The 14,852-nt window shown below is 44.3% G+C and overlaps 6 non-coding genes across 6 annotated transcripts; all 6 read left to right on the top strand.

The window, feature by feature from the left end:
* The first annotated feature begins 893 nt into the window (after nucleotides 1-893).
* trnak-cuu (transfer RNA lysine (anticodon CUU)) lies at nucleotides 894-966 on the top strand. Its single transcript has one exon. It is a non-coding gene; the product is annotated as a tRNA-Lys (tRNA).
* Nucleotides 967-4,916: 3,950 nt separating this feature from the next.
* Nucleotides 4,917-4,989, top strand: trnak-cuu (transfer RNA lysine (anticodon CUU)). Its single transcript has one exon. It is a non-coding gene; the product is annotated as a tRNA-Lys (tRNA).
* Nucleotides 4,990-6,007: 1,018 nt separating this feature from the next.
* trnaf-gaa (transfer RNA phenylalanine (anticodon GAA)) lies at nucleotides 6,008-6,080 on the top strand. Its single transcript has one exon. It is a non-coding gene; the product is annotated as a tRNA-Phe (tRNA).
* Nucleotides 6,081-8,930: 2,850 nt separating this feature from the next.
* On the top strand, nucleotides 8,931-9,003 carry trnak-cuu (transfer RNA lysine (anticodon CUU)). Its single transcript has one exon. It is a non-coding gene; the product is annotated as a tRNA-Lys (tRNA).
* A 1,019-nt stretch (nucleotides 9,004-10,022) lies between these two features.
* On the top strand, nucleotides 10,023-10,095 carry trnaf-gaa (transfer RNA phenylalanine (anticodon GAA)). The gene has a single exon. It is a non-coding gene; the product is annotated as a tRNA-Phe (tRNA).
* Nucleotides 10,096-13,982: 3,887 nt separating this feature from the next.
* Nucleotides 13,983-14,055, top strand: trnaf-gaa (transfer RNA phenylalanine (anticodon GAA)). The gene has a single exon. It is a non-coding gene; the product is annotated as a tRNA-Phe (tRNA).
* The last annotated feature ends 797 nt before the right edge of the window (nucleotides 14,056-14,852 follow it).

Here is a 14,852-nt window from a genome sequence, read left to right as displayed (position 1 = left end):
AGGACGCTAAAGCAACCTTTTACCTTAACATTCATTGTCTCGCATTTCTTGGGTTCGATTGTGTGTCTTGTCTGCCAGAAAATGTACCGCAAACATTGCCAGCTGAGTGCGTCTGATTTTCCACCATTTATTCTGCGGTTGGATAACAGGCATATGAAAAATATCCAAAAAAACGAGCTTGGCTTGAACGAAGTCGGAATACTTCTTGACAGAGAAGATTCGAAGCTTGCAGGCGAGCTCCTTCAGACTGAATGACACTGACATGGATATTTCTGCAGTGAGCGACATCAGACTGTTTCCACAATGAATGTCACTCCCTTTATTTTGGAAAAGTGAAATGGTATTCACATTCCGACTGGATTCAGTTGATTTGTCAGAGATCGTTCAAGGATCAATCTCCGGTTAAGACGGCCTTTATCTCTCTCTCTGTTGGCCGAATCCAAAATGAAATTGGAGCTGGACTCATCATGCAAGAAATCAGGAATCACTTCAGCAAACAAAATGCGGCCGAAAGCTGGAACTCTCTCATCCCAAAGGATGTGGATTGTGGTTCAATTCATAATTTGAAGTCTGATATTGATAGATCGTTTTTCGATTCGGGTACCAAGGAATATGAGGCCAAGACGGAGAAACAGACATGAATTGCAGATCAACTCATGATCTAATTGAATGGGGCAGCAGGTTCGAGGGGCTGAATGGCCTTCTCTTGTCCCGATGTGCCTATACTGCTCAGCGCGGGGCTGGTCGAATGGTAAAAGACATCAGACGCACTCCAGAATGAAAAAACGGGTGTTCAGAAGTCGATACCCTGAGATTGTGGAACGAACTGAACTCCTGCAGCAAAGACAACAGCTGTCTCTGCAATAATAAGATGGGAAGAATTTCAGCCGTCGGCCCGGCTAGCTCAGTCGGGAGAGCAGGAGACTCTTAATCTCAGGGTCGTGGGTTCGAGCCCCACGTTGGGCGATTTGTGTTCCACTTTTCACACTCGGTGATAAAATTTTTAAAGTGCAACCTCTTGTCTCCAGATTCGAAACAGGCACAACCCTGAGCTGTGTGAAATGAAACCGTGAGCGTTGCCAAATATCCACTCCCTCCCGATTCTACCTTCGAGTTTCCTCCACATGGGACACGGACAGGTTATCGGTTCAATTGGATTCACTTTTTGTTGTTATTAAAAATGTTGAAGGTCAGAAAATGTAATATTTAGGAGATGCCAACGCTGGAACAATTCGCCTCTCTGATACCTCCTGGTCCCCCCTTACCCTATTTGATTCTCCCTGTGCTCCTTATCATCGCTGATACGCTCTGTCTCTTACCTTCTCCGATACACTCAGAGAGTCCATGATCCACTTTGAACCTTGTCAGCGCCATTCACCTGCTCTGATACCTATTGATTGCCCCTTACACAGATGCGCCCTGAACCCCCTTACACTCTCCCATACTCGGCAGTCCATCCCCTCTCTCAGATCTTAATACACTCTCTGATGCCATCTAACTGTGCCTTCCTCTCTCTGAGCCCCCTTGCACTCTCTGATGCCCTCTGATAGTACCTTCCCCTCTCTGAGATGCCCTTGCCCAAATGGATCGCCACTAAGAAGCGATTAGACGCCCTGAGGCCTTCTCAGAACCAATTACCGTCCCTGCTATCAAAGTGCGGTGTAACTTCACAGGTGGATCTACCGGTCTGTGTTAAGTATGAGATCAAGAGTTTGATCGGTCGCTGCTGCTTCCGCCTCTGAGAGCTCTATCGGCGGTCGGTACAGATCTTCCTCCCATAAACTGGGTGTGGATGTATGAGTGCGCTGTTGATTTATAAACTTTGGTAGTTTACGTATGACAACGATGTTTATATATGAACTGTGGGTGTATCTCTACGAGTACGATGTTTATATATGAATTGTGGAATGAACAGGAGGGGCAATTCCTCCTGGGGTTATATTTTCTTCCACGACAATAACACAAAGTAATCGTTGGGTGTGGAACCGAAAGAGTTCAGTTGGGAGAGCGTTCGACTGAAGATCTGAAGGTCCTTGGTTCAATCCCGAGTTTTGGCAGGTTTTGTTTGTTTACTTTCTTCTTCCTTGCTTCGATTCTCGGATTTATTTGCAGTGAAATTTAATTCCCGCCACTGTCGGATTGGGGACTGAATAGAGCGACATCAAGGATGGGAAATATTTATATCGTTTGTATTTGGCTGTTATTTCACTGTTACCTTCTGCCTTTTTCTCTTGGTTTTGTCTCTCTCGGTGCCGGGTGACTATTTGATTTGTCCGAAACTGATCCATTTTCCACATCTCGGGGCGGTCAGACCCGCTCTGTCTGTCTGTTGCTGCTGATGATCATTAATGGGAACAGGCCGCGAGTTAAACGTTTATCTGCAAATTGGAGAAAGACAAATCAAAAGAAAGACGTGTTTATCCTGCCCAGGGGCAAAGTTACAACGGATGTAATTCAAAAACGGTCCCCGTGAATTTTTCTGTGGATTTTCTTTTTAAAGCTTCGATTTCAAAAGTTACAAAAACGCGAAATAAATAAAGTAAATTACAAGAATCGAGTCCGTGATCATTATGTTACAGTATACTCTTTGCAAACGAGTTCACCGTCCGTACCAACGGCACATTCGGCTGTTTAATTAATTTTTGTACCTGCAGCGATTTCTGTACTTGGACCCCTAAATCTCTCTGCTCCTCCACAGCACCGAGTTTCTCACCATTTAGAAAATACTCTGATTTATCTTTCTTAGATTTAAAGTGTATGACCTCGGTCTCCCCCACATTGAACTATATTTGCCACAGTTTTGTCCACACACTTAATCTATCAATTCCCACTTTTCAATTTCCTGCTACCATCTGCATTACTTCCTGCGTCACCAGAAGGCTGCGTGTTCAAAACACGGGTGAACCGTTGCCTTTAGAGCTGATAGGGTTCTGTATCGTTCCGGAATGAATGTTTCATCTGCTTTTTCTCAATAAACAGAACCTTGCTCTATATTCTGGTTCTCTGGATCTCAAATTTGAGCAAATCGTTTCATTTTGCCCTCGACTTTTGATCTTGTGCTGCGGATGAAACTTTTGCAAAGAGGGAGAAGAAGTCCCCAAATCGCCCCACGTGTATCTCAAACGCTTTGGGAAGAAGTTCTGTGTAAACAATCAGGAATTTAAAGGCACCTCAATGACCTGCACTTTCATTGAATGTCTTTTTTTCGCCATTGGAATCGACGAGAAATCGCTGTCGGCTTTCATCTCACTGAAGTGCAGAGTGTGGCCGCCTTGTATCGGTCAATGTGTTAGTGACGAGTTTGGGTTAAGCACGGGTCGCGTTTATTTCTGAAATCTCACCAAGCACCGGGAAAAAGAAACTTAGAATCAAACTGTCCCTGTAAGTGATGAATTGAAGGGAATATCGCTCCAAACAGATCTGGACAATGTGCAGCGCAGCCGCACAGGAGTTCCAAATCCAACCTCTCACCACTCGGCAATCGCATTAACTGAACTTTACTCTGGCCCAGTGTCACCGCGCTGAAATCGAGTTTTTCTCGGCCACATTTTTTCTTAACATAATAATTACTGGTTTAAGAGTGAAAATTGTCGTCCACTTCACTGTAAGTGCAAGAGACAACTTTGTAGACACCGTGTAGTGTCACAGATCTGCTGGTTTGTCCTGCTCATTTCATCTCATCTCATTTTCCGCAAACCTGAATATTACTGGAACAGAGAATGGCGAATCACAGCTCAAAAATCAATCCTCTCTTCCTCGAGCGGACTGAGTCTTTCATCATACAGGTGTTTAATGGTAAGGTGAGTTTAATTTTCAGAAATAATACAGCACAGATGTTGACTCGTGCAAGCTGCACACATTTTATTTTGGAAAAGTAAACTGATTGGAAGAAAGCTGTTACATTGAGTGCGGGAACCTGAAGCGTCAGCTCGATGAATTCGTCCTTGAACATTTGCAAGCTCTGTTTCTGTGGCGCAATTGGTTTGCGCGTTCGGTTGCTAACTGAAAAGTTGTTGGTTTGAACCCACTGGAGGACGCTAAAGCAACCTTTTACCTTAACATTCATTGTCTCGCATTTCTTGGGTTCGAATATGTGTCTTGTCTGCCAGAAAATGTACCGCAAACATTGCCAGCTGAGTGCGTCTGATTTTCCACCATTTATTCTGCGGTTGGATAACAGGCATATGAAAAATATCCAAAAAAACGAGGTTGGCTTGAACGAAGTCGGAATACTTCTTGACAGAGAAGGTTCGAAGGTTGCAAGCGAGCTCCTTCACTCTGACATGGATATTTCTGCAGTGAGCGACATCAGACTGTTTCCACAATGAATGTCACTCCCTTTATTTTGGAAAAGTGAAATTGTATTCACATTCCGACTGGTTTCAGTTGATTTGTGAGAGATCGCTCAAGGATCAATCTCCGGTTAAGACGGCCTTTTTCTCTCTCTCTGTTGGCCGAATCCAAAATGAAATTGGAGCTGGACTCATCATGCAAGAAATCAGGAATCACTTTAGTAAACAAAATACGGCCGAAAGCTGGAACTCTTTTATCCCAAAGGATGTGGATTGTGGTTCAATTCATAATTTAAGGTCTGATATTGATAGATCGTTTTTCGATTCGGGTACCAAGGAATATGAGTCCAAGACGGAGAAACAGAGAAGAATTGCAGATCAACTCATGATCCAATTGAATGGGGCAGCAGGTTCGAGGGGCTGAATGGCCTTCTCTTGTCCCGATGTTCCGATACTGCTCAGCGCGGAGCTGGACGAATGGTAAAAGACATCAGACCAACTCCAGAATGAAAAAACGGGTGTTCAGAAGTCGATACCCTGAGATTGTGGAACGAACTGAACTCCTGCAGCAAAGCCAACAGTTGTCTCTCTGCAATGATAAGATGGGAAGAATTTCAGCCGTCGGCCCGGCTAGCTCAGTCGGTAGAGCATGAGACTCTTGATCTCAGGGGCGTGGGGTCGAGCCCCACGTTGGGCGATTTGTGTTCTACTTTTCACACTCGGTGATCAAATTTTTAAAGTGCAACCTCTTGTCTCCAGATTCGAAACAGGCACAACCCTGAGCTGTGTGAAAGGAAACCGTGAGCGTTGCCAAATATCCACTCCCTATCGATTCTACCTTCTCGTTCCCTCCGCATGGGACACGGACAGGTTATCGGTTCAATTGGATTCACTTTTTGTTGTTATTAAAAATGTTGAAGGTCAGAAAATGTAATATTTAGGAGATGCCAACGCTGGAACAATTCGCCTCTCTGATACCTCCTGATCCCCCCTTACCCCATTTGATTATCCATGTGCTCCTTATCATCGCTGATACGCTCTGTCTCTTACCTTCTCCGATACCCTCAGAGAGTCCATGATTCACTTTAAACCTTGTCACCGCCATTCACCTGCTCTGATACCTATTGATTGCCCCTTGCACAGATGCGCCCTGAGCCGCCATACACTCTCCCATCCTCGGCAGTCCTTCCAATCTCTCAGATCTAAAAACACTCTCTGATGCCATCTGACTGCCCGCTCTCCTCTTTGAGCCCCCTTACACTCTCTGATGCCCTCTGATAGTACCTTCCCCTCTCTGAGATGCCCTTGCCACAATGGATCGCCACTAAGAAGCGATTAGACGCCCTGAGGCCTTCTCAGAAGCAATTACCGTCCCTGCTATCAAAGTGCGGTGTAACTTCACAGGTGGATCTACCGGTCTGTGTTAAGGATGAGATCAAGAGTTTGATCGGTCGCTGCTGCTTCCGCCTCTGAGAGCTCTATCGGCGGTCGGTACCGATCTTCCTCCCACAAACTGGGTGTGGATGTATGAGTGCGCTGTTGATTTATAAACTTTGGTAGTTTACGTATGACAACGATGTTTATATGTGAACTGTGGGTGTATCTCTACGAGTACGATGTTTATATATGAATTGTGGAATGAACAGGAGGGGCAATTCCTCCTGGGGTTATATTTTCTTCCACGACAATAACACAAAGTAATCGTTGGGTGTAGAGCCGAAATAGCTCAGTTGGGAGAGCGTTAGACTGAATATCTGAAGGTCCTTGGTTCAATCCCGAGTTTCGGCAGTTTTTGTTTGTTTACTTTCTTCTTCCTTGCTTCGATTCTCGGATTTATTTGCAGTGGAATTTAATTCCCGCCACTGAAGGATTGGGGATTGAATCGAGAGACATCAAGGATGGGAATTATTTATATCGTTTGTATTTGGCTGTTATTTCACTGTTACCTTCTGCCTTTTTCTCTTGGTTTTGTCACTCTCGGTGCCAGGTGACTATTTGATTTGTCCGAAACTGCTCCATTTTCCACATCTCGGGGCGGTCAGACCCGCTCTGTCTGTCTGTTGCTGCTGATGATCATTAATGGGAACAGGCCGCGAGTTAAACGTTTATCTGCAAATTGGAGAAAGACAAATAAAAAGAAAGACGTGTTTATCCTGCCCAGGGGCAAAGTTACAACGGATGTAATTCAAAAAACGGTCCCCGTGAATTTTTCTGTTGATTTTCTTTTTAAAGCTTCGATTTCAAAAGTTACAAAAACGCGAAATAAATAAAGTAAATTACAAGAATCGAGTCCGTGATCATTATGTTACAGTATACTCTTTGCAAACGAGTTAACCGGCCGTACCAACGGCACATTAGGCTGTTTAATTAATTTTTGTACCTGCAGCGATTTCTGTACTTGGACCCCTAAATCTCTCTGCTCCTCCACAGCACCGAGTTTCTCACCATTTAGAAAATATTCTGATTTATCTTTCTTAGATTTAAAGTGTATGACCTCGGTCTCCCCCACATTGAACACTTTTTGCCACAGTTTTGTCCACACACTTAATCTATCAATTCCCACTTTTCAATTTCCTGCTACCATCTGCATTACTTCCTGCGTCACCAGAAGGCTGCGTGTTCAAAACACGGGGTAACCGTTGCCTTTGGAGCTGATAGGGTTCTGTATCGTTCCGGAATGAATGTTTCATCTGCTTTTTCTCACTAAACAGAACCTTGCTCTAAATTCTGGTTCTCTGGATCTCAAATTTGAGCAAATCGTTTCATTTTGCCCTCGACTTTTGATCTTGTGCTGCGGATGAAACTTTTGCAAAGAGGAAGAAGAAGTCCCCAAATCGCCCCACGTGTATCTCAAACGCTTTGGGAAGAAGTTCTGTGTAAACAATCAGGAATTTAAAGGCACCTCAATGACATGCACTTTCATTGAATGACTTTTTTTCGCCATTGGAATCGACGAGAAATCGCTGTCAGCTTTCATCTCACTGAAGTGCAGAGTGTGGCCGCCTTGTATCGGTCAACGTGTTAGTGACGAGTTTGGGTTAAGCACGGGTCGCGTTTATTTCTGAAATCTCACCAAGCACCGGGAAAAAGAAACTTAGAATCAAACTGTCCCTGTAAGTGATGAATTGAAGGGAATATCGCTCCAAACAGATCTGGACAATGTGCAGCGCAGCCGCACAGGAGTTACAAATCCACCCTCTCGCCACTCGGCAATCGCATGAACTGAACTTTACTCTGGCCCGTGTCACCGCGCTGAAATCGAGTCTTTCACGGCCACATTTTTTCTTAACATAATAATTACTGATTTAAGAGTGAAAATTGTCGTCCACTTCACTGCAAGTGCAAGAGACAACTTTGTAGACACCGTGTAGTGTCACAGACCTGCTGGTTTGTCCTGCTCATTTCATCTCATCTCATTTTCCGCAAACCTGAATATTACTGGTACAGAGGATGGCGAATCACAGCTCAAAAATCAATCCTCTCTTCCACGAGCGGACTGAGTCTTTCAACATACAGGTGTTTAATGGCAAGGTGAGTTTAGTTTTCAGAAATATTACAGCACAGATTTTGACTCGTGCAAGCTGCACACATTTTATTTTGGAAAAGTAAACTGATTGGAAGAAAGCTGTTACATTGAGTGCGGCAACCTGAAGCGTCAGATCGATGAATTAGTCCTTGAACATTTGCAAGTTCTGTTTCTGTGGCGCAATTGGTTAGCGCGATTCGCTGCGAACTGAAAAGTTGGTCGTTAGAGGACACGAAGACAACCTTTTACCTTAACATTCATTGTCTCGCAAATTCTTGGGTTCGAATGTGTGTCTTGTCTGCCAGAAAATGTACCGCAAGCATTGCCAGCTGAGTGCGTCTGATTTTCCACCATTTATTCTGCGGTTGGATAACAGGCATATGAAAAATATCCAAAAAAACGAGGTTGGCTTGAACGAAGTCGGAATACTTCTTGACAGAGAAGGTTCGAAGGTTGCAAGCGAGCTCCTTCACACTGACATGGATATTTCTGCAGTGAGCGACATCAGACTGTTTCCACAATGAATGTCACTCCCTTTATTTTGGAAAAGTGAAATGGTATTCACATTCCGACTGGTTTCAGTTGATTTGTGAGAGATCGCTAAAGGATCAATCTCCGGTGAAGACGGCCTTTTTCTCTCTCTCTGTTGGCCGAATCCAAAATGAAATTGGAGCTGGACTAATCATGCAAGAAATCAGGAATCACTTTAGCAAACAAAATACGGCCGAAAGCTGGAACTCTCTCATCCCAAAGGATGTGGATTGTGGTTCAATTCATAATTTGAAGTCTGATATTGACAGATCGTTTTTCGATTCGGGTACCAAGGAATATGAGTCCAAGACGGAGAAACAGAGATGAATTGCAGATCAACTCATGATCGAATTGAATGGGGCAGCAGGTTCGAGGGGCTGAATGGCCTTCTCTTGTCCCGATGTTCCGATACTGCTCAGCGCGGAGCTGGACGAATGGTAAAAGACATCAGACTAACTCCAGAATGAAAAAACGGGTGTTCAGAAGTCGATACCCTGAGATTGTGGAACGAACTGAACTCCTGCAGCAAAGCCAACAGTTGTCTCTCTGCAATGATAAGATGGGAAGAATTTCAGCAGTCGGCCCGGCTAGCTCAGTCGGTCGAGCATGAAACTCTTAATCTCAGGGTCGTGGGTTCGAGCCCCACGTTGAGCGATTTGTGTTCCACTTTTCACACTCGGTGATAAAATTTTTAAAGTGCAACCTCTTGTCTCCAGATTCGAAACAGGCACAACCCTGAGCTGTGTGAAAGGAAACCGTGAGCGTTGCCAAATATCCACTCCCTATCGATTCTACCTTCTCGTTCCCTCCACATGGGACACGGACAGGTTATCGGTTCAATTGGATTCACTTTTTGTTGTTATTAAAAATGTTGAAGGTCAGAAAATGTAATATTTAGGAGATGCCAACGCTGGAACAATTCGCCTCTCTGATACCTCCTGATCCCCCCTTACCCCATTTGATTCTCCCTGTGCTCCTTATCATCGCTGATACGCTCTGTCTCTTACCTTCTCCGATACCCTCAGAGAGTCCATGATTCACTTTGAACCTTGTCAGCGCCATTCACCTGCTCTGATACCTATTGATTGCCCCTTACACAGATGCGCCCTGAGCCGCCTTACACTCTCCCATACTCGGCAGTCCTTCCCCTCTCTCAGATCTTAAAAACACTCTCTGATGCCATCTGACTGCAAGCTCTCCTCTTTGAGCCCCCTTACACTCTCTGATGCCCTCTGATAGTACCTTCCCCTCTCTGAGATGCCCTTGCCACAATGGATCGCCACTAAGAAGCGATTTGACGCCCTGAGGCCTTCTCAGAAGCAATTACCGTCCCTGCTATCAAAGTGCGGTGTAACTTCACAGGTGGATCTACCGGTCTGTGTTAAGGATGAGATCAAGAGTTTGATCGGTCGCTGCTGCTTCCGCCTCTGAGAGCTCCATCGGCGGTCGGTACCGATCTTCCTCCCACAAACTGGGTGTGGATGTATGAGTGCGCTGTTGATTTATAAACTTTGGTAGTTTACGTATGACAACGATGTTTATATATGAACTGTGGGTGTATCTCTACGAGTACGATGTTTATATATGAATTGTGGAATGAACAGGAGGGGCAATTCCTCCTGGGGTTATATTTTCTTCCACGACAATAACACAAAGTAATCGTTGGGTACAGAGCCGAAATAGCTCAGTTGCGAGAGCGTTAGACTGAAGATCTGAAGGTCCTTGGTTCAATCCCGAGATTCGGCAGTTTTTGTTTGTTTCCTTTCTTCTTCCTTGCTTCGATTCTCGGATTTATTTGCAGTGAAATTTAATTCCCGCCACTGAAGGATTGGGGATTGAACAGAGAGACATCAAGGATGGGAATTATTTATATCGTTTGTATTTGGCTGTTATTTCACTGTTACCTTCTGCCTTTTTCTCTTGGTTTTGTCTCTCTCGGTGCCAGGTGACTATTTGATTTGTCCGAAACTGTTCCATTTTCCACATCTCGGGGCGGTCAGACCCGCTCTGTCTGTCTGTTGCTGCTGATGATCATTAATGGGAACAGGCCGCGAGTTAAACGTTTATCTGCAAATTGGAGAAAGACAAATCAAAAGAAAGACGTGTTTATCCTGCCCAGGGGCAAAGTTACAACGGATGTAATTCAAAAACGGTCCCCGTGAATTTTTCTGTTGATTTTCTTTTTAAAGCTTCGATTTCAAAAGTTACAAAAACGCGAAATAAATAAAGTAAATTACAAGAATGGAGTCCGTGATCATTATGTTACAGTATACTCTTTGCAAACGAGTTAACCGGCCGTACCAACGGCACATTGGGCTGTTTAATTAATTTTTGTACCTGCAGCGATTTCTGTACTTGGACCCCTAAATCTCTCTGCTCCTCCACAGCACCGAGTTTCTCACCATTTAGAAAATACTCTGATTTATCTTTCTTAGATTTAAAGTGTATGACCTCGGTCTCCCCCACATTGAACATTATTTGCCACAGTTTTGTCCACACACTTCATCTATCAATTCCCACTTTTCAATTTCCTGCTATCATCTGCATTACTTCCTGCGTCACCAGAAGGCTGCGTGTTCAAAACACGGGGTAACCGTTGCCTTTAGAGCTGATAGGATTCTGTATCGTTCCGGAATGAATGTTTCATCTGCTTTTTCTCAATAAACAGAACCTTGCTCTAAATTCTGGTTCTCTGGTTCTCAAATTTCAGCAAATCGTTTCATTTTGCCCTCGACTTTTGATCTTGTGCTGCGGATGAAACTTTTGCAAAGAGGGAGAAGAAGTCCCCAAATCGCCCCACGTGTATCTCAAACGCTTTGGGAAGAAGTTCTGTGTAAACAATCAGGAATTTAAAGGCACCTCAATGACCTGCACTTTCATTGAATGACTTTTTTTCGCCATTGGAATCGACGAGAAATCGCTGTCTGCTTTCATCTCACTGAAGTGGAGAGTGTGGCCGCCTTGTATCGGTCAACGTGTTAGTGACGAGTTTGGGTTAAGCACGGGTCGCGTTTATTTCTGAAATCTCACCAAGCACCGGGAGAAAGAAACTTAGAATCAAACTGTCCCTGTAAGTGATGAATTGAAGGGAATATCGCTGCAAACAGATCTGGACAATGTGCAGCGCAGCCGCACAGGAGTTCCAAATCCACCCTCTCGCCACTCGGCAATCGCATGAACTGAACTTTACTCTGGCCCGTGTCACCGCGCTGAAATCGAGTCTTTCACGGCCACATTTTTTCTTAACATAATAATTACTGGTTTAAGAGTGAAAATTGTCGTCCACTTCACTGTAAGTGCAAGAGACAACTTTGTAGACACCGTGTAGTGTCACAGACCTGCTGGTTTGTCCTGCTCATTTCATCTCATCTCATTTTCCGCAAACCTGAATATTACTGGAACAGAGAATGGCGAATCACAGCTCAAAAATCAATTCTCTCTTCCACGAGCGGACTGAGTCTTTCAACATACAGGTGTTTAATGGCAAGGTGAGTTTAATTTTCAGAAATAATACAGCACAGATTTTGACTCCTGCACGCTGCACACATTTTATTTTGGAAAAGTAAACTGATTGGAAGAAAGCTGTTACATTGAGTGCGGCAACCTGAAGCGTCAGCTCGATGAATTCGTCCTTGAACATTTGCAAGTTCTGTTTCTGTGGCGCAATTGGTTAGCGCGTTTCGCTGCGAACTGAAAAGTTGGTCGTTAGAGGACACGAAGGCAACCTTTTACCTTAACATTCATTGTCTCGCAAATTCTTGGGTTCGAATGTGTGTCTTGTCTGCCAGAAAATGTACCGCAAACATTGCCAGCTGAGTGCGTCTGATTTTCCACCATTTATTCTGCGGTTGGATAACAGGCATATGAAAAATATCCAAAAAAACGAGGTTGGCTTGAACGAAGTCGGAATACTTCTTGACAGAGAATTTCGAAGGTTGCAAGCGAGCTCCTTCACACTGACATGGATATTTCTGCAGTGAGCGACATCAGACTGTTTCCACAATGAATGTCACTCCCTTTATTTTGGAGAAGTGAAATGGTATTCACATTCCGACAGTTTTCAGTTGCTTTGTGAGAGATCGTTAAAGGATCAATCTCCGGTTAAGGCGGCCTTTTTCTCTCTCTCTGTTTGCAGAATCCAAAATGAAATTGGAGCTGGACTAATCATGCAAGAAATCAGGAATCACTTTAGCAAACAAAATACAGCCGAAAGCTGGAAATCTCTCATCCCAAAGGATGTGGATTGTGGCTCAAATCAAATTTTCAAATCTGATATTGATAGATCTTTTTCCGTTTCGGTTACCAAGGGATATGAGTCCAAGGCGGGGAAACAGACATGAATTATTGATCATCTCATGATCAAATTGAATGAGACAGCAGGTTCGAGGGGCTGAATGGTCTTCTCCTGTCCCGATGTTCCTCTCCTGCTCAGCGCGGGGCTGGACGTCTGGTAAAAGGCATCAGATTGATTCGAGAATGAGAAGTGGGTGTTCAGATTCAGCCACCTTGGGATTGTCGGACAAACTGAACCCCAACACCAACGTCACCACCTGCCTCTTTGCAATAATAGGATGAGAAGGAGCCCTGTCGCTGGCCCGGCTCGATCAGTCGGTAAAGCACGAAATTCCTAATCTCAGGGTCGTGGGTTTAAACCACAGCTTGGGCGTTTTGTGTTCTATTTTTCACAGTGGGTGATGAAAGGTTCAAAGTGCAACCTCTTATCTCCAGTTCACGAAATCCAGTGATATAAACAGACAAAACACTGAGCTGTGTGAAAGGGAACCGTGAGCGTTGCCAAATATCCAGCCCCTCCCGATACTATCTTCTCATTCCCTCCACATGGGACACGGCAGATACCGTTTCAATAGTCTTCATTTTTGCTGTTATTAAAAATGTTGATGGTTAGGAAGTGTAATATTTAGAAGATGCCAACTCTGGATCCATTCGCCTCTCTGATACCTCCTGAGCCCACCTTACCCTCTTTGATTCTCCATGAGCTGCTCATCTTCTGTGATATCCTCAGAGAGTCCATGATCCTCTTTGAACCATGTCAGCGCCCTTTACACTCTCTGCTACCCGCTGAGTTCCCCTCACCCACTGACACGCCCTGAGCGTCCTTACACTCTCTGATACCCTCTGGCAGTCCTTCCCCTCTGCGAGATCTCAATATACTCTCTGATACCCTCTGAATGCCCGCTCCCCTCTCTGAGATGCCCTTGCCCCAATGGATCGCCACTAAGAAGCGATTAGACCCCCCGATGCCTTGTCAGAACACATTACCGTCCCTGCTTTCAAAGTGCAGTGTAACTTCACAGTTGGATCTACCGGTCTGTGTTAAGAATGAGATCCAGATTTGTTCGGTCGCTGTTGCTTCCGCCTCTCCCACTCTGAGAGCTCTATTGGCAGTCGGTACTGATCTTCCTCCTATAAACTGGGTGTGGATCTATGAGTGCGCTGCTGATTGATAAACTTTGGGAGTTTATGTATGACAGCGATGCTTATATATGCTCTGTGGGTGTGTATATATGAGTGCAATGTTTATATATGAATTGTGGAATGAACAGGAGGGGCAATTCCTCCTGGGGCTATATTTACTTCCACGACAATAACACGAAATAAACGATGGATGTGGATCCGAAATAGCTCAGTTGGGAGAGGGTTAGACTGAAAATCTAAAGGTCCTTGGTTCAATCCCGAGTTTCGGCAGTTTATGGTTGTTTAGTATCTCCTTCCTTGCTTCGATTCTCGCATTTATTTACAGTAAAATTTGATACCCGACACTGAAGGATTGGGGATGGAATAGAAAGGCATCAAGGATGGGAAATATTTCTATCTTCTCTATTTAGTTTTTATTTCTCTGTTACCTTCTGCCTTTTTCTCTTGGTTTTGTCTCTCTCGTGCCGGGTGATATTTGATTTGATGCATTTGTTCTAAACTGATCCCTTTTCCACATCTCGGGGCGGTCAGACCCGCTCTGTCTGTCTGTTGCTGCTGATGATCATTAATGGGAACAGGCCGCGACTTAAACGTTTATCTGCAAACCGGAGAAAGACAAAAAAAGACTTGTTTCTCCGACCCGAGGGCAAAGTTGCAATGGATGTTATTCAAAAAAACTGTCCCCGTGAATTTGTCTGTGGTTTTTTTTGTAAAGCTTCGATTTTAAAAGTTACAAAAACCCGAAATAAATAAAGTAAATTACAAGAATCGAATCCGTGATCATGACATTACGGTATACTCGATGCAAATGAGCTAACCGGCCCGACTAACGGCACATTCGGTTATTTAATTATTTTTTTACCTGTACGCTGGCTGGTAGCGGTTTCTGGACATGGCCCTCTAAATCTCTCTACTCGTCCACAGTTCCGAGATTCTCACCACTTTAGAAAATAATCTGATTTATCTTTCTCAGATTTACAGTGCATGACCTCGCTCTCCCCCACATTGAACTCTATTTGCCGCAGTTTTGCCCACTCACTTCATCTATCAATTCCCACTTTTCAACT

The sequence above is a fragment of the Heptranchias perlo genome, chromosome 20 (assembly GCF_035084215.1).
Source record: "Heptranchias perlo isolate sHepPer1 chromosome 20, sHepPer1.hap1, whole genome shotgun sequence".
Lineage (NCBI taxonomy): Eukaryota > Metazoa > Chordata > Chondrichthyes > Hexanchiformes > Hexanchidae > Heptranchias > Heptranchias perlo.
The sequence above is the reverse complement of the archived record's forward strand: the minus strand, read 5'-3'. Positions and strand labels throughout refer to the sequence as shown.